This window comes from Trachymyrmex cornetzi, unplaced genomic scaffold (genome assembly GCF_001594075.2).
Source record: "Trachymyrmex cornetzi isolate Tcor2-1 unplaced genomic scaffold, Tcor1.1 scaffold25, whole genome shotgun sequence".
NCBI lineage: Eukaryota > Metazoa > Arthropoda > Insecta > Hymenoptera > Formicidae > Trachymyrmex > Trachymyrmex cornetzi.
In genome coordinates this window covers 1,329,948-1,346,657 of record NW_017297166.1, presented here as the reverse complement: position 1 = coordinate 1,346,657, position 16,710 = coordinate 1,329,948, and the positions used below count along the sequence as shown (strand labels likewise).

The 16,710-nt window shown below is 33.2% G+C and overlaps 1 protein-coding gene across 1 annotated transcript in view; it reads left to right on the top strand.

Annotated features, from left to right (window-relative positions):
- Positions 1-16,710, top strand: part of dpr1 (defective proboscis extension response 1) — a 397,942-nt gene that overhangs the window by 273,634 nt on the left and 107,598 nt on the right. The window lies entirely within an intron of this gene.

Below are 16,710 nucleotides of genomic sequence, written 5' to 3'. Positions count from 1 at the left end.
GACGAAAACGACTGTGCAGTGTGGAGAGTCCGATCGTATCGTTGACCGGATGAGGTTTCGTTGAGAGCTCCTTTTAGTGAAGACATCATGCGAGAGAGGCAAGGGGCATATAGGTGCCGGAAGCTTTCGATGGGAAAGCCGTTAAGACATAATAAGGATAGAACGGCCACCGGGGGATTACGTTTCCCGTAAACTGAAAGCATACTTTTTTAATACTCGATAATTCCACATCATATCGATAAATTCCTACGTAAACTGGAAACGCGAAAATATTCCTCGAACAATGATTTTGTATTATTGGACGATTTGTATCATTGTGGATTTTATTACATTTTAATGGTCAATTAATTAAAATGTAATTAATTAATTAATTAATAATTATACCAGAAAGGTAAATTTCTTTTTGTAAAATTTTTTAACTGAGAAATCACAAAGAAAAATTTATCAAATATTTATAATATAATTTCGCTCTGTTTGTTGGATTTTTGGTTTTTTAATATAATATAAATCTGAATTTACATTAACGGTAAAATTGTATCTTTCTTATTAGCAAAGAAACTCTATTAGTATACATTATCAAGAACAAAATGTGATGGATATAAATGTAGATATTCAAGAAGCTTGATCATCAAATAAATACGCACGAATAGCACAACTATTCTTGGGCTGCTTTATTATAGGCATTTCTACTTTAGTGCCTGTAGTAACCGATAGTTATAACGTGGCAAGAGAGCATCATTAGATACAATAGAAATGGACATTAGTAAGCGAACGACATCGTAACTACGAGATGGCATACGTGCGCAATCACGGAATGAGTTTTCGCAGCATCTTCATATCTCGTGTCCCATCTGCGTAATTATTCGGTGGACTTTATTCCGCACGAAAAGGAAAACTGCATAGCTGCGGCTTCCACGACGGTGTCCAGGCAGGATATACTGCCCAACTCAGCGTGAAATTTCCCGGAAAAAAATAAATATTCAGCGCCACGCGACACGCGACAACGTTACGAGCAAGCGAAACTTTTCGCACTCGAACTCACCTCGTCTCGTCACGTCCCTATAGAAAAACGATCCGCAGTGTGCTATTGTATCCGTTTAAACGACACAGTCGCTGGTGCAAAGTGTCGCATGCGCGTCGTGAAACTTTGAGAAACACGGCCCGCTGGTGATAGTACCGTTTGTTGAACACGGTTTCGGAAATTACGCGGAATGTCCTGGGACACGTGGGTAGGAAACGTTTGGCGATAATTATATACTATAAATCTATATACGAAATGATATGCTCCAGTGATATTCTTATGTGATAAAATTTAATAAATTTTTTACTTCTCTACACCGAAAAAAAGACTATTCTTAAATCAATCATAATATATTTATATATAAGCAAAAATATTATAATCTTGCTTTAAAGATATCAATCTTGATTTGATTGAATTTGGTATAAGATTTTTAATTGAGCAAGTCTTGAATTAAGTGCAAAGTAATACTTGCATCAAAACAAATTTAATCAAATCAAGATTGATATCTTTGAAGCAAGATTATAATATTTGTACTTATATACGAATATATTATGGTTGATTTAAGAATAGTCTTTTTTCTGTGTATTTTCTGTGACAAAAATTTGATAGTTATTTACAATAAGATACTCTAAGTTTTCAACTTTTAAACGGTACTTTATAAGAATATAATTTGCGTAGGTATGTGTTTCCTCGCGATTAATCTTATATGCATGGATTTATTAATAATTGCTTTCGATATAGATAGATTATGGGAGCGTTGTTCTACGGCGTTCCCTGACGCTTCGCTTTAAAGCGATTATAATTCATAAACACGATCCAGCGGACCGTCCTCTATTTAGACTCTAGCGCCACATTCGGGATCCAAATTTAACACTAATGCGTCACTTCCCCTTGCATAATCCGCACGAATATAAATTTACCCTCGGGAAAGCGCATAGGGACTATATTCTATGCAAAGCATGCACGTGAAGACTTGGGACATCAATTTATCTTTCGAGCCTAAAGTTACAACTTTTACATATCAAAAGTAAAAATTACAGATGTAACATTATAAATTATCTTTTAAAGAAATTGATATTTAATTTTTTTTTTGTAAAAATCTGATATAAAAGTTTAATATTAATATTAAGAGTTTCTACTATTTAACATTATATATTTTTGAAAGCTTCCTGTATTTGTATAAATTAAAAAATTAATATTTATAACTGAAATTTGAACACGATTGAATTAGAGAGATAGGAATGCATTACATCTTCAATAAAGTGATAAATCAAGCGTACAGCTTTATACGTCAATCTCATCAAAGTCGATCGTCCGTTAATCAAAACATAACGATAACTTGCAGTGGCAATAATAGATTTATGCCTATATGCCTACGAATAGTCTACGCTTTATCAAATGTGACTATACAACTAAGCGTACGAAATAACTTTAGTAAACGTTACGACTATATCGTCCTATGGCTATGAAACATCGGTTAATTATGCCTGTTATCTGCACGCCACTTCTATGAATAATTTCCTGCGGCGATGAACTTTGACATACACATCTACGTGTAATTAATCAGATTGCGCATGATCGTGTACCGAGTTAGCGAAGTATTAAAACGCCGGCGGAAATTTTTCATCGCAAAACTGCACACGGCCTGAATGCGCTAGAATTCTAAATAAAAAATGTGGTTCATCGAAATTACGTTCATCGCTTAATTGCTCTCGGCTTCATGATTCATAGCTGTGTAACATTTAGATAACTGTGTGCGTATACATAATTTGTCAATTTTTTATTTTATTTTGGCAATGAATTAATGTAAAACTATTCGACAAAGTATTATATATAAAGCGTAATGTCACATATAAAATATTAAATTCTATTAAAATATTTGTTGAAAAATAATTTTTATCGTGGTAGACAAAGTTATTTTAAAAATGTACTAATTTTATTATATTTTGAAAATTTGTATTGTAAAACAGCAAATTCGACCAACTACTGCCATCAAAACATTGTACCGAACCAAAAAATATTAATCGTATTTCTCATTCCGTGGAAATTTTAAAGCGGAGAACGTTGTCGAATCAATCATATACACATTTATAGAAAAAGTTATATTAGTATAGGAAAAATAAATATTATTACGTAATTCAAATATTATTACGAAATTCAACTATCAGTGATATAACAATGGAAAAGAATTTTTGTTTTTCAAACGTTTTTATCTCTAAAATATCTGGATTTTATCGATACAGGACGAAATTAGTTCTCTACGGGGAGAAATGTAAAGAATGCAAGTTATTTAAATTAAATATATCAAATTCTTGCGAATTTATTTTAATTTATTATAAAATTCGTTTGCCATATGCGCATTAATGCAATATACGAGCCATATTTGGTAAGAAAAAGCAAATAATGTGAATTATCTTATAAATTCATCATCACTTTGTAAAAATGGACTATCGAATGAGACACAAAGAGACATTGGAAAATATGCTCTGTATATTTTGTACTAGGCTAGGTGTATGCTAAACAGAAGATGCTTATTTCATGCCTCATGAGAAGGTAGTCGAGAAGGGATCGAACGTGATAAATTGTCTCGCGGGAAAGATAACTAAACACAATATTCGAAACACGTATACACGATATCTTCGTGCGGCGCAAGACGTGATAAATGACGATACAATCATTACCTGCGTTTCTGTCGGGACGTGACGGCGCGCGGATGACACCACTTTGATGAATCACGTGTAGCGACTTATCTGAAAGCTTACGCATCATTAAAAATACCGGCAAACTATCTTCGAATAAATTACACTCGAGAGACAAATAAATCTATGTACATAAAACAAAATAAAATGAAATAAAATAAAATATATACATATTGCAAATTGCCAGAAGTTGCGACGAGCGGTCTAATTGAATCGCTTCGTTGACGTACGCGACAATCTGGGAAAAATCGAGAAATATTGAGTCTTCGATACGCGCTACGACAATTCTATCCAATTTATTTAGCTGAGCGCAAATATTGGTGCAGTCCTTTCAGCTCCGATCCTAATTGCGGATCTAGATGACCATTCGCGACCAATTATTGGCACAAAAGAGAGACGAACGATTCGCTAATAGAATCGATGAAAAAAGAATATCAGAAATTGTCTGTGTTTGGTTAAAGGGAAAAAAAAAGAAGGGAATAAAGTAGTACGTGAGTCGTCATCAATCAAGGAGATATTAAAGAGCAGCTCGTTAAGCGAAATCGAGTCGTAAAACATTAATTATGGAACGTGAGCTGATTATTGCGGCAAATATTGATTGAAATTTAACTAGGTCGCCGTAATGAAATTGGTCGAAAACGCGTCTGCGATGCTCGGAATCAACATTTATCCGAACAGGTATATTGCTATTGATTCTGTAAAACACTGCTTTGTAGCAAACACTCGTTTACAAAAATCTTATATACCAGATCTAAGTAAAACAGGATTCAAAACGATTTGCGGACTACAAGAAGCTCAGTCGTTGACTTTATCCCGCGTTACTTTCACTGAGAACAGATAGTTGAATACGAGTCTCATTTAATTTAATACGCGGTCGACTAAAGCACTCGTCAGATTATTTACGAACCGAGAGGGTCCAGAAAAAGGAAGTTGGAGAGCAAACCACGGGGAAAGGGAGAACGAAAGACTCGTAAATATGAATAATGTATTTGCTTTGCGGGAGAGAGCTTTGAACTGCCGGGACCCGCGCAAAGAAACAGTCTCCGCCGCAATTATAGTCCACCGAGAAACTTCTTGCGAAATTATCGACTTTGATTATCAAGAGCCAAGATTTCCCGCAACAACGTAATAATAAGCAAAGAAGAGATCGGAGGTACTTTATTTCTCTTTCTTTGCGTCTCCACTTTTACCTCCGGTAAGAACAGCGCATACACGCAAAAGCGGAAGTAATACCAGACGTCTAGTCAATTTATTCTTATTAACTTTGTTTTATTTTCTGTCTGCCATAGAATAAAAATAGTTACGGATATATGTGAATTCGATTTTTTTAAAGAATACGAATTTATAATACGAGTTCTGTGAACGAAAATAAGTCGAGAGAGAAAAAGATTTCATCTCAAGTGGGAAAAAAATTTGTCCACAGACAACTCATCGTAGAAAATTTTTTCGTTTGAACGCTACTTACTGTTTTTTTAAAGAAAGGTAAATAATGGAAAAACAATCAAGTTAGCACTGAGATCAGAAAATTTATCGCTGCGCGTGGCGAATCGATAAAAAGTTGCAGTTGGCATGCGGAAATACGAACCGAGAGAGTTGTCGATGGCGAAATATTTATTCTCTTCCTCATTTCCGTTTGGAATATTGAAAAACAAACTCGCCACCACTAGAGCGACGAGCGCTATTCGTGGTGTTATTGGCTTTCGAGCTTCAAAGTGGAAGAATCTTGATTATGTACCCTACGACGGAAGCTCCCCCACAGTTTACTCGTATTTGATCGATAGCAACGAGCATAGAGAAAATGTTAAGATACACAAAGCAAACATATATATTATAAACATACACTTTATTTTTATAACATATTTATTGATAATGAATAACAATACACGTAGTTAAGCTGATTTACAAAATTAGCGGTTATTATAAATAATCGGATATTGTAAAAGTTCATATTGTATATACAGTAATGAACATTATTGAATATACAATTATCGAGGAGTCAATCACTACTAAAAAATGTAGATACAGTGATTGCTAATTATGGCAATACAATACACTTTACTGCTAGCATTGCTATTGTATTCTTAATATTGTTTTCCTATGTATTGCCACCTATTGTGAACAATATTGACAAATGTTGTTAATGTTTTGCTATGTACTGCTATGTATTGTTAGCATATTGCTAGCGTATTGCTAGTACTGTTACTATTAGCATTGCCTGTTTTATTACTGATATGTGCTGCCGCAATATATTTCTAAAGCAACGTACATTGATTGCCATATTGGTTGACACCTCGATAAGTATGTAATTGTAAAGTATTTTCTTATAATCCCCTCCTCTCCCTCTCCCTTTCCCCGTCTCCCATCCCTCCCTCCCCTCTCTCTCTTCCTCTCTCTCCCTCCTCCCCCCCTCTCTCTCTACCATAATAGAAACTTCCTTAAATAAATTAAGAATATGGAGCATTTCACATTCAGAGCTCCTGTATTGAATTCTGCACTGAAAAAAGGTCAATGTAATTTTATATGGAAAAATTACATGTTTATGACTGTAAAATTACCTAAATATGATTGGAAATTTACAATTTCCAGTAAATTTGCAATCGTATTTAAGTAATTTTTCGGTTATTAAACATGTAATTTCCATGTAAAATTACATGAATTTTTTTCAGTGTTCGCTCAGAAATCGAGGTATTTAAAAAAATATATTTATTTTTGACAAATTTTAAAACATTTTGAGTGATTCGTAAAACAGTTTAACTAGGGTGTATATATATATAATAGAAATATATTTCGCACATATAACAAAAATAAAATATTTGTGTTATTTTGAAATCCTATTTGGATGACTTCACACACACCCAGAAAAGTCTCCGTCCCTGTTCTTTACTTTAAAAACTTGAGTCGTATCTTTTACATTTCTATCATGCTTAATTTGCAACGTTAATATAATATTTTTCCTTTTTGTGCTTTAGAGACCTGTTTATTCTATCACCAGCAAAGTACGGTTACTGAAGCCGAGGAGTATATTGCATTAACAATAACATGATACTTCTGCTTTTAAAATGTACATACGGTCGTCATAACTTTCCGCGCGTAGTATTTCTATCTATATCCACGTAGCCAGCGAAAAAACACACTCGTTCGCCTATAAATGGTGCTTGGAGCACACTATTATATCTCACTGTATTTAAAAAATTGCACACACATAATTGATATTAACCTTTCGTGTGTAAACATTATCATCCTGTTTTCGGAAGAATTAACAGAATAAAATAAAAGTTTTTATAACGAGAAATAATTTTACGCTAATAAAAAGGTCATGGGATTTTGATAATACGACCCATTAATCTTTCAACTTTTCTTTTCCATTGCATTTTTACTAAGAATTTGTTTCTCTTCTTTTTTCTTTCTTTTTCTTAAGATCTATTTACGATATTATCCATGTGATCGTGTATGTCATTCAGGAAGGAACAGATCGCATTTGCAATGAACTTTCTCGTCTTTTCTCATATCCTGATGCAAGATCATAGAAAACAGTTCGATCCGAAAAGACACTTTTCCCTCGTTCTTTCACATCCTCGTTTACTATGCGGTAAGAATGTGCAAACGCATTGAAACGCGCCCACAAAGAAAGTGAGTGGGGATTGATGTGGAAAGCGAGGAGAAAGAGCAAAGATTTCCTTGTGACATTTATCGATCTATTTTCTGGTTTCTGTACCGTCTATTTTCTCTCTTCCTCTCTCTCACTTCCTCCGCCTCCCCCCCCCCCCCCCCCCTCTCTCTCTCTCTCGTTGCAGCTCAGATTTTTCTTTGTTAAAAAATTTGCCTTCGACATAGCTACGAGGAGATGAAGTTCCTGTTGACACTCGGTTCTCGTATATTCTCCGGACGGAGTGAAAGAAAGGTTGCGGTATTTATTGGATCCACGGTGCAGGAAATTCTGATCAAAGCCCCTTCTGACATGAAAAATTCCTGCCTGCCAGTAGTTAACAGGGAAAATCAGTAACGGTATTCTTGATAACGATTTTTCACTATTCGCTTTTTCGGGCATCGAGCCTTTTCGTGTCGAATCGAAACGAGCGGACAGCGAGTTTCAGAAAAATAAGCAGAAAACCATCGAGTTTGAAAAATGCAGTCGATGAACAAAGCGCACTTTTTCTCGTTATGTAACTAGCCTGATTTTCAGCTGTATTCATTTCTACGTTATACACATTGTGTATAACGTCTTCCATACTGCGCGCTACATTAATTTATAGTGATGCTCATCAGCATGTTATGTACTCTATTTCGGCCAATTTCTCAATTTTCAGGGCGCTTTATTTCGAATAAAAATTCAATTAATCAATAACGTTACGTATATCAGGTAGTATGAAAAATTCATCACTTTATCAGGAAAATATGTCACTTTATTTTCATCATATACAGGTTATACAATCTTTAACCCTTTGTGGCTCGGCAATCCCGTTTGGGATCATCCACTTTTATTTTACAAACTATTCACTCAATTTTTATGAAACTTGGCCTATGGAGTAATTTGATAATATTTTATTTAAGTCTGAGGTCAAAAATAAAAATTTTTAAACAGTAAATTCAATTTACTGCGAACAGAATATTTCGTCGAAAAGTAATTTAATTGTCATAAAATTCGATTTTAGGGAATTTTTAATTGCGAAATATAGCATTAAGTTTCCAGTTTCGCTTTATTTAAAACTCATTAGCGATATGTAAACGGTTATATAGTAGTGATTTCCAAACTGATTTTCAAACTCTGATTATGAACCCTGTGATACTAGATCCTCCTCATGGAGGTTACTATCCTTTTGAAATTTGATATTTTCGGGCAACATTCAAACTCAGAGATACCAAGGACCTCCTAAAACCGAATTTCACCAATATATAATCAGACTATTCTTTTTAAATTTGAACATTAGAATTCTAAAATCAGAATTGAATTCAGTGATTCCGAAAACGTTTAGAGACCAAGATCGTTTATAAGTTACTTTATTAGAAAACTCCTGTCCTCAAAAGGTTAAGCATTCTTGATATTGTACGCAGAAATACAAACAAAAATTCACGGTATGAAAAGTACGAAATAGAAAAGGAGTCATAACTCACCTGTTCTTTCACATTTAGACAATTTACGGGCGAAATAAGTACGTACAATAAATCGACGACTACGCGTATGACAAATAACGTCGCACGGTGTGTGTGTGTGGGTGCGTGTGTGTGTGTATTTACAGTGTTTACCTAACATTAATCTCAGTAAATAGGCAAGACGTAAATCAGAGTATATACAGCATAATAGGTGGAATATAATACATGGGTTTATTCAGGCTTGGATAAAATATATTTTTTTAATTACCGTCGCGTTACTGGAATGTAAATCACACCTTATTAATGATTCGCGTTTGTAATCATGAAACAATTTAAATGAGAGGATAAACGCAAGAGCAGCATCATTAAGCATTCTTTATTAGAACTTAGATCGCAACGAACTGCAGATTACAGGGAGAACATGAAATACACAAGATAATTATGCCTATATCAGATAATTATACCTATATCAGTTTAATAAGTACGTATCAAGTAAGTAAAGCTAAAATAACGTCTTATCAATTCACAGTTACATATAGAAATAATATGTAATTTCTGTATGTTACTTTGTTTATTTTCTTTCGAATTTGATTTGTTGTATAATTTTGTTAAGAAATCTTTATTAAATTTGTAGGATGAGGTATATGATAAAAAAAATAGAATATAAAAATACAGGAAAGGTTAGTTTTACTGAAATATCGAAAAGTTTAATTGAATACAGATAACTAAAAACAATTTTGTTGGACTATCAAAATAATTTCATATGTAGAACACTCAAACTGGTTGTTAGAATGTCAAAATTTTTTGCAGTATTGTTTATCTTAAGCTTGAGATTTTTACATAATTATTTTGATTGTCCAACAAAATGATTTTCAGATATCTACCTGATTTTTAGATACTTTAACAAAATCATTCTTTCCATGTATATGTAATGAAAAGCAGGAAAACACATATTATTTCTTCTTACGCGTTATTGTAAAAAATACAATGGTGTTATAATTAGCTTACTTCTACTCCACTTCTTATGAAATTTTTGCGCGATTAATGTAAACTCGACGGATAGCGGAATAGAACGATGCAACTAGGTCAAAAGGTCACTGCGCATCGCATTATCCGATACCCTCATTAAGCAGTACCAAGTGTCACTGAGTGTTATCTAACATATCACTTAAAAGTAGAAACTTTCTCCTCTCTTTAACAAATTTATTTCCGGTGCTATCGATTCATCACTCTTTACTCCCGGCAATAATTCCAACAAATATAAAAACTAAATAATTAGAGACGCGAAAAAATATAAGATAATTGCACAGTCGACTTCTTCGAAAATATTTTAACGCCTAAACGTAATTGCAGCGAATAAAGGAGCCTGTGTATATACATGTAGAACGTGTCGCGTCAATGGCCGACTCGATCTACTGCTGTTTCACCCTCTGCGTCACCATAGCCTACCTCCATTCGCTGCAAGAGAGTGCGAGCGAATGGAAATTAGCGTCTCGACGAGGATGCACCGGTAATTAGAAAGCTTCTATCCCTACTGCATCCTCTCGTGCATTCCCCTCGCCTTCATTCCTGCTTCACGTCCCTCCCGTTCTACTGATCGACTTCCTCCATTATAGCCACGACTATGTCATAATTCGCAATAACCGAGATCCGTTACAACGCTTAGGAAAATGACGATCCGATGAGTGGCACGACGACGTAGAATTAAGGAAAATTAAATTGTCGATATAGCAAAGCGTAGCAAATCGTAATGAAGCGGAACTATCGTTCCACTTTATTCTTTGCAAAGCAGGATGAATATTTAACATGTTCTGTGCCGCGTGAGTCGATGACTCGCTTTAAACTTTCCGTTCAGGTTATTTAATATTTTGGCTATAAAAAAAAACGTAATTGTAAAATAATTGTTTATATCATACGTGGATACATAAATTATGATATATGATGAAATATTGATACGTTAGACCTTTTTCTTTATAATAATATTTTTGTAATTTTTTAATTATAAAATATATGTTTAATAAATATAACACACGCAAATAAAAATATCGTGGATCACCGGTGACGTTTGCGGTCAAATCTCTTAAAATTGGCCCAGCACAAACTGTTAAATTAATTTTAAATTATTTTCTTTTAGAGAGAGAGAGAGAGAGAGAGAGAGAGAGAGAGAGAGAGAGAGAGCATCCTCCAAAATATTTCCGATGAATCGATTGAAAATACTTTCTAAAGTTTACGGAACAAAAAGTTTACTTTTAATAGAGATGTACGTGGGCAATTTGATAAGTGACTTTTTAAAAGGAAACTATGTTGAAAAATAAGTCGAATGTTGGTTTAAAAAAGTTAAAAAAGTCAATAACGAGAGAGTAAAGGGTACATAACAAAATCTGACATTGCAATACCAAGATTATTCTATTATTTGTCAATCAATTTGTCTGGCTTGATGGTAACATATATTACCAAGTGTCTCATTTTTAATATCTTTTTATACATTATTTATTATTTATATACATCTTTAATTTTATATTGTGACCAATTATTTTATTATGGACTAACACAATGACGCTTAGTAATTCAGAAATTAACGAACATTTTCTCGACATGCGAAATTTTATTTTATAGCCAGCTAGGTGAGTTGTTTCGACCAGAGTTACGATTTTACTCAACTTTTTTTTTATCTCTCTTAATTCATTTCTAACTTGGCTTGTTACCAGAACACCGGAAAATTTCAAACAACTGGTCATCCAGCCGTTTGCGAGTGATTTCCGTTTCTCAGCAAAGCATCTCACTGGCCATAATTACTTTATGTATAATTTTTTCTATCTTTTCGACTGCTTTCATCTAATATAACATCTCTTGTATGTATATCTGAAAAAGCTCAATCATGAGACCGAAACATGTCATATTTTAACTAATTATAGAATATTATATTATTCATATTTTCTTTTGATTTTTCATATTTTAAAATACTTCATTATATTTGACTCTTATGTGTCTTTTATTCTCTCGTTATTGTTTTTAAATTAAGAGTCCTTCATTTTCTTGTAATAACTTATTTAAAGAAATCACTTACCAAGCTGCTCTTGTATATTAATAGCAGTACATTAAAACACTTCACTTTTCAAAGTATTAAAACTATAATAAGCTTCAATATCAGCATCTTTTTTTTATGTCTCTTGTTATTCACATCTATCTTTTGTAGTTTCGCCTTTACTATGCGCTTCAGCAAGGGAGTTATAAAATAATATCTTCCAATAAATACTCTTTTCAAGTGCCATAAAACGAGAGAGAATCTTCTCCAGGTTAAGTAATTTAGCGTAGATTTTTTTGCACTTTTGCAATCTATCGATATGTTTAATCTTAATAATTTTAACATGATTAAAACACAAGTGACGTGAAAGAAAAATATGGAATTGGAAGACAGAATTGAACATACTTGGGGGCAAATTTGCGGTTTACTTTTTACGCAACCATATTCTCGCGTGAGCGTACCGCATGCATAATAAACGCAACGGGAGTATTGATAATCGCAATGGGAGTAAACGGGGAAGAGATCGGGCTTTGCGAAGTGGAGCACCACACCATCGCAAAACTTGGAATATCTCATCTCTATCGCGAGGATACACATGGCGAGATCCAATACGTCGTCTGTAATCTCAAACATTCGGAACGGTACGAGGCGCCCAATGGCATAATAGCGTCGTACAGAGAGTTATGTCGTGAATCGACAATTGCATGCACCGATAAGACAAACTGCCGGCACAGTATTGACGAGTGACCCGCTTAACTTGAGTCCGTTAACCCCTCTTTCGTAACACTGATTACAACTATTACGAGAAATTCGCTTTTCTTTATAAACAGAACCGCAGAAAATTGCATATAGTCCAAACAGTAACCATCAACTATTAATTTTCCACAATAGACGCTTTTCAGCAAAAGACACAAATGACACAGTGTAATATAGTGAATCGTTCCATATTTGTTTTACATCGGTGAATAGCAAGGACGTAATGGTTTACTGTATTACATCTGTATCTCTTGCTGGAAACCATCAAAAGTTGGACTAGAGGCACAGTCGACTTTTTGTGAGTGTTAATTTTTTTTTTAGTGTAAAGATATATTTAATGCCCGTATTCATAGTCAGGCCTTATATTTAAGACTTCCTTAAATTTATCTTCAGATGCTCTACGAATTATTTTATTGGCTACTGAGCATCTAAAGATAAATTTAAGGAAGCCTTAAATATAAGGTCTAACTATGAATACGGACATAAATCTCTAAGAAATAAATAAAATACGATCCTACTTTTATGATAATAAAAACTCGTTGTTAAAGTTTTCACAACTATGTAAGAATTTTTCAGATTTTTATACAGTCCAACAATATCAACAAACACTGTCAAAAGGAGTAATAACAATCTAATCCCTTAAGTTAAATAATATTTTGTTATTTTTAATTTCTATGCGTGTGTCAAAATACGTTATATTGGACAGAAGCAGTGGCGACTTGTAGAAATAATGAAAAATAATTCAAATTATTATAGGTATAATTTGACATTATGAATTTAATAGTGAAGGATGAAAATTTCACATTGCTGACGGAGAATTAATCGTATTTCCAATTCTTCGTATAATACTTTAATTGTCTTAAAATTTAATTAAAGACTGCGCTCATTATTTCGCCTAGAATTTCCTATTTGCTGTTTTTAATTAAAACTAATTTCTCGAACTTTCATCTGTTTTGCTCGCTCGGAAGTTCACATGAATGTAATCGTCGCAAATCGCTCGGTCGTATATGCATTTATGCCGTGTGCACCGGTGCGACGCGTTCGAGGAGAAACGGCGCGTTTCTGCTTCTTGCGGAATTTCGTATGCAGTCCCGGAAGGAATTTACCCCTGACAGTCGGCATCCGACGGTCGAGCGAAAGTTGATCGATGCAATTCTTCGCACCCGCGGATGAAATAAGACTGCAAGACCCCGCAGGGTACCTCGCGCAATATCTCGCCTGTCGATATCCATCCGAGATGCGCCAAGAACGCATTGGGCCAAGTGATGCAAATACTGTCTGATTTAACCGCGCGAACTGCGCACCGCAACTTCCTGATCAAATTTCCCGTAGCACGCGATCAAGTCCGCAGCTATGGAAGCTTCCCTATCCGTTTTAGCTACAGAAAATGATATATTATTACCGTCACTATCAACGACAGTTTACAGACGTATGTTGTTGATTTTGAACACGTTGCAGAAAATAAAGTCCTTGGATATATTTCCATTTTAAATCCTTTAACGCGGATTAATATATAAAATAAAATATTAAAACAAAAGAAAATAAATCATTGACTCGGTTTTTTTTCTTTCGTTTTTATTTTTCATCATGATGGCACTGAAAGGTATTAATTAGAAAAACTTTGCAAATAATTTTATATATTGTATTCCGAGTAGTTTTGTTGAAACAAATGTAACAAATAAATAATAAATAATAAAAAAAAGTAGGACAGGGTTGAAATTTAACAGCGTATCGTTTATAAACCGCTTGACCGCCACTTTTATTTCGTTTGTTATGTGAAAGAACTCATTTAAAAAGTGCATAAAGAACTTACTCTACTTTGTATCACGACGCTGTAACTGTATGTCGTTGTAACTGAAAAATTGTGAGCGCTGCAATGTAGAAAGGAGGCATAATGTTGCTGTTGTGCGCATTTCATTTCGTTTACCGGTGAAAATTTTCGAGAAAATGTTCTCGAAAATGTTTTGCACGCTTAGAACGAAAAATATTTTTAAACTGAACTATAATAATTGAAATTTGCAAGCAAGTAAAACTTTAGGAACTATCTTTTAAACATTACTATGAAAAATGTATTAATAAAATATATCAAGATATCGATAATTAATTATAAAGAATCAAAATAAATTTTTTGGTAAATTAGAATAACTTTTTTATTAGTTTATGTTTACAGAGTTAAAGACATTCTTTATTACATATTTATATTCAGAATTTAATTTTTAAAACTATTTTGATAATCAATGAATATTTAATTAAGCTAAAAAATTTTATAAAGATAAATTCTATTTTTGATCAAAGATTTTAATGCTTAAATATTAATTTATATACATATCCAATTCTGCAAACCATGCACCGAAAAATTGTATTACACGATATTGACGTATGTTAAAAAATTTGATTTTATATATACAAGTATTTAAAATAAAAGTAATAATTTGCTTATTTATTTTAATGCATGGAATAATTGTATATTTATTATTTGTATTTTACTGCAAAAACCGTTGATAAAGAAATTTTATAATTACCTAAAATAATGCTAATTGACCTAATTAAGAAAATATTATTTTCTGATAAATTCAGAAATAATAAATAGAGCGTTTTAATTACACAGTATTGAAATAATCAATAAATACATTTGGGACGAAGTCACAATCAACGAAAATTAATGCATATTATCAAAAAAATTGGATAAAATTCGCCATCGCCATTTATAAAAAGCTGACGAAATTTCCACGTTGAAAAGAGAATATAACTCGATCGAATCGAAGGTGCTAAGCAAAACATACGATTCAAATCGGCATTAATCGCACGGAAACAATAATGGCCCTAGTTTTTTATTGGGCGATCGAATGTTCATTAACGTATCAGCCATCAATCGGAGATTGGCAACCGAGTTCGGCAACATCTGGCTTCCTCTCTCCCTCTCTCTTTTCCTCCTTCCCTATATCGCATCATCCTGATCTCGTTTGTTCGTGATTATTCTGGCAACAAATGGGTATAATAATATTAATGGCGGTGGTGTATAGCATCACCGACGTTAATTTCGATGCTGATAACCGTAAAACAGTTGCTCGCGTAATAATGGTTATAATTCCGCTAAATCACTTATTATAATGTACTTTCGACACGCGTTCGACATGACGCGAAAAATTTATAGCCAATTTTCACTACTGATTTATTATCCTCTCTCATCTCGGCTTATAAACTAATTTATGGATATGCGTAACAGTATGTCCTACGCGCGCGATGGGCTTAAGCGAAAATATCACAATATTTGCAACGGTCTTGATGTATCAACGATTTCGAGCGTAAATGCTGGTAAATTTGATGCATCAAATAATGTGTTTGTATTTCAATGTTTTACAGATTTTTAATAATCAACTTTTCGTTTTTGTATTTAATAATATTTTTAGTGTGATAAATATATAAAATAAGGCTCGAAAGAATTTTTAGTGTGATAAATATATAAAATAGGGCTCGAAAGAATCTATCAGTGAAAAATATAAAAAACCCCATCAGAACCTATATCGGTTGTTCGAATGCACAGAAAACTTTTTATTTTCGTGTGAATGTAACAAAACGAATAAAATAAACGTTTCGATCCATCAATTCCTTATCAATATAATATATAAATCGAAATTACATAAGTAACGCAAATTCCAAGATGATGATTCCCGACAATGTAACTCATTCTTCTTTATCCAAATGCCAAATTAGCTATGTAATAAATAGCCAAATGATTATCAAAAATACAAACTTATAAAATAATAATATAAAAATTTATGTAATTTCAATTTATAGTTTATATTGATAAGGACCCGAATTGATGGGTTGAAACGTTTATTTTATTCGTTTTGTTACTCTCTAAATCTGAATCAGTGGATAGTCACTAATTACTCAGTGGCATACTTAGCGCTGATAATCTATAAAAAGTTTCAACTAAAAAAAGAAGAATGTTTGAGTATTATATAATTAAAATACTATCATTTTCACATTAATTTCAATTTTCCAATACCGTATTAAATTTAAGTACTAATACAAGGTTAGTTAGATCACATAATAAAGATTAGCTAGGTTAGGGATCCCATATTTAATTCACTGATTACCAATGGCATACTTGG